Raw genomic sequence first — 4,266 nt, 5'->3', positions numbered from 1 at the left:
TTTAAAATGTTTTTCAGCGAGAGAAACTGAGATGAGGGATCTTATTCTCCATTACCTTTCTTATCCGTAATGAATGGTTCAGTTATCAACAACAGTATTTAATAAATTGATAATATAATACCTAAATATTAAGCAAAAGATTAAATAATTTAAATTTTCAATTTCGATTCAAATAAGTTATTTTTATTGGATTTCTTAAAAGTCAAATTATTTAAAATATTCTAAGGATATACCTAATATTTTAAATTAAGTACCTATATAATTATTATGCAATTATACAGTGTGTGGAGCGGAGTGTACAGCCTCAATATGATTATTTAATAAAAATAATAATATGTGAGTGAACAGGTTCTTAAATAAATTAAATAAAAACTTTTGTTTGTTTTGTTGCAAAAGTGGTAGCTTTATTTTAAATGCCTAATAACACAAAAAAAATAACTGTATAAAATACATATAAAAATATCTTACAGTTATCAAATGTTGTCCAAATTGAAGTTGAAATTCCTATCTATAAAAAAAACCTTCTCATTATGTACTGCAAGTAGTGAATATAAACAACGACAAACAAAAATATCATTCCCTCTTTTTTTGTAGACTTGGTTAAGGATGAATTCGGTAAAAAAAAATGTTCGATATCACATCCATGATCCATTTTCTATACCAAATTCATGATTGAAGAACCTCATAAACGCCGTGAGAGCTACAATGCCTGAATTGCCAAGAATACATGTTCGGTCACACCACCTCATATTGTACATTTACAAGCTGCGTCCGCTGTGGCAAAAATCACGAACCATCTCCGAACGACACATGCGCACACTGCCAAGAAAATAAAACCAAAATACTTAAAATTCTCCGCAATAAGCCAATCCACAGATGGCCACCCCCTCATGTTCAACCCTAAATAGCGTATTGCGTATGCTCATATTACCTCCGGAATCAAACAAAAATACTCACCTACTCCTGAGTCCCGGATCCTGATCAATCATCAAACATCACCTCAGCTTTCAACAACTTCATTGCAGAATTTAAATTTGTGATTAAAGTACCTATATTTTATTTTACTATTAGGTATTAGTACTACATAGGTACTTGATCATGTCTCCTGCAAACGCGAGCACATTATGAAAAGGTGTTTTGGTAAAAATTATATTTGCAGTCGCTATTGTGATATAGGTAAACGACACGCAAAGACGTATCGGTAGGTATATTACTTTCTAATAATGCAAGTTCAACGCACCTCTTAACTCTTAAAGGTCCAATGTTTGTGCAATTTGCTTCCCTGAGTCTCCCGATCAAACAAACAATACGCGTGGTGCATACGTCCAAGTAGCTGCATGTACTTGGGAGTTCTGTGTCGATTTTTACAAAGAGATGAGTTATAGAAATTAATTTTAACAACGAAAGCACAGAATTGCCAAAGCAACCGACGCACTGTCGACGGGGAGGGGTAAGAACTCAAACGATGGTTGACAAACGGTGCAATGCCAGAATACTCCGATTATTGCCCCATGGAACGCGACGTAGTAGCCGACCGATACAATGCGGGAATTCTCCAACTATTGTACCACTGACCAGCTTAAAACCGTTTGCTCGAGTTCATGTGGGATATCTCAAAACCTGTGTCGTCCAAGTGCACTGCCCGGTTGGGTAGTCTTACTACGGCACAGATGAGTGAGTGACAGCCCAGCCGTCAGTCGCAATGACTTCTATAGGTACGCGAATTTCGGCAGTTCCCGATGGACGACGCACTATTCAACGAGAAACTTAGAACTTTAACGTTTGGTTCATACTTAACCTACTTGAGTCTGCCTCACTGTAAGCTGATAATCACGATAAACATAACGCGAGAATATCTTTCACGTGAATCGCAAAACTGCAACAAGTTACATTGATAAGAGTTTATTCTATATTTTTACAACACGAAACAGAAAATTACTTCATGAAAATTCGAATACGGTTTGTTTGTTTTGTTTACAGACATACTAACGTGTTTTTAAATGTTGGTGAATACGCGTTTTTATTATTATTTTATTTTATTATTTTATTAAGTATATATACCTATTTTCTATTTTTAAAGTTAAAATACCTATTTAAAAACCCTAATTCGTGGACTTGCATAATTATAGAAACATAATAAATTACACCTGTCTATATCAGCATGACGTGCAGTGGCGTACGCAGTGGTAGGGTTCTAGAATTTTGACCCCTCCCCCCACAAAAAAAAAAGGTCCATCGATTATTACCACGTTTATTACGGCCGAAGAGGCGCTATAGATGATCAGGTTAAATACTGTAAATATGGACTAAATTTGAGACTAACTATTGGTAATTTGTTAAATAAAAATTGTTTAGGAACAAATAATGTAAATTATTTACTCAGGTAAAACCCTAACCGAACTAAAATTCTATTTACTCAAAATAATTTGCTAATTTTCGTGATTTTTCCGTATTTGTCAAGATTTGAACTTTAAATGCTTATAAATAAAAACTGTGACTAAGGATTTTTAATATTTTTCAAATATCATAGTAACAATATAGTAGGAGCCTTGTATTAAATTTTCAAGCTTTTTTACCCAACAAATAAAATTTTATTGACATCCATAGAAAAAAATACTAATAAAATTGGTAACTGAAAATGTTCCCAAACAGTTCAAAACAAATCAAAATATTTTTAAAATTGTATTGTGTATAGAAAATGCAAATATAAACAACCAGTGAAAATATCATGTATATAAGTTCCTAATTTATCATCCTACCCCATTAAATGCATTGTATAGATTGAGGATGATAGTTTTGGGGAAAAATCCTGGTATAACTTGTGATTCGAATACATGTGACAAGAATAACAATAAGGAATTTGTACTGTCAAAAATGTTAAAAGATGCAGATATAACCATAAATGAGGATAATAAATGTGTAAGTGACACAAATGATAGTAATGGTGAATCACTTAATACATCAAATACAGAAGAAGAACAATTTCAGAAATAAATGACAAAAGATGCAGTAGAGTATTTAATCGGTTGGGTTGCAAAAAAATTCAGAAAGAAGTGTCCTGAACTTGGATCAACGACTACTGTGTTAGGGAACACTTGTCATGATTATACACTACCAACATGGGTGCAGCATTTATCTTATGGTGGGTTGATAGTTCCTGGCAATGATTTTAAGAACTTAATTCTACGATGTGAAAAATTATTTATAAAATTTACTTAAGGACGATATATTGTAAAATAATTAACAAATAAAACTTATAATAGTGATAACAGATGAGAAAAATGAGAATAATTATACGCATGAAATATTTTAATCAAAATTTAATTTCTATTCAAAAAATAAAAAAATCTAAAATGCGGTTACAAAGATTAAATAAATTGAGAAAAATAATAACATAGTTATGTATGTATGTTTAAATCACAATACATTTTGTATTACCATTAAATTTCAATATTATAAAAATACCTCATAAACAGCTGTATAATATATTGTATTATGCATATATTTTTATTATGTATATTATATTATTTGAATATATTGTATTTTAGATTGTGAGTGAAGTGCTTTTACAATGATATTATGTTATTATTTTTTTTTTTCGGAAACACTTTTATACCTGCATAATCAAATATCAAAGTTAATAAAAAAAATTTTAAAAACTGTTTTAATCGTTTTTATGATTCAAACTTCTTTTTTTTTTAATTACTTTTTCAACCTTTTTAAACATATGAAAAACAAAAATTGATTAAATTATAATTATTTTAATGTGATTATTTTCTTGTTGACATTCATATCGTATATTTAACGTCAACAGTTGGTCTAGTTTCAACAATTTGTTGCAATTCCGCAATAATAAAATTACAATTAAGGTAGTTATACAAAAACTCCATTAAAATATGTTGCCTTAGATCGGCTATAGATGATTCTAGTGTCATTTTAGTTATAAAATACTAATAATAATAAAATTGAAGGTGAATAACATCTTGCAGAAAATGATATGTCTGTTTTAAAGAATATTTGTTTTACAATTTTATTTAAGATGTAAGAATATTTTAAACAGTTGTGAGTTGTGACTTTTTTCTTTGTACTATTTTGAAAAACTGAACATCATTATCTCCAAAATATTGTTTTTGTTCAATTATGAAAGCTGTTTTTCCTCTAAAAACTTCTATAATAGAATGATTATCACTATTCTCCATTGGTCTATTTCTATACAAACACTAATAAAGTTAACCAAACCAAAATAAGAAATAAAAAAATCATATC

This window comes from Metopolophium dirhodum, chromosome 1 (genome assembly GCF_019925205.1).
Source record: "Metopolophium dirhodum isolate CAU chromosome 1, ASM1992520v1, whole genome shotgun sequence".
Taxonomy (NCBI): Eukaryota; Metazoa; Arthropoda; class Insecta; order Hemiptera; family Aphididae; genus Metopolophium; species Metopolophium dirhodum.
The sequence above is the reverse complement of the archived record's forward strand: the minus strand, read 5'-3'. Positions refer to the sequence as shown.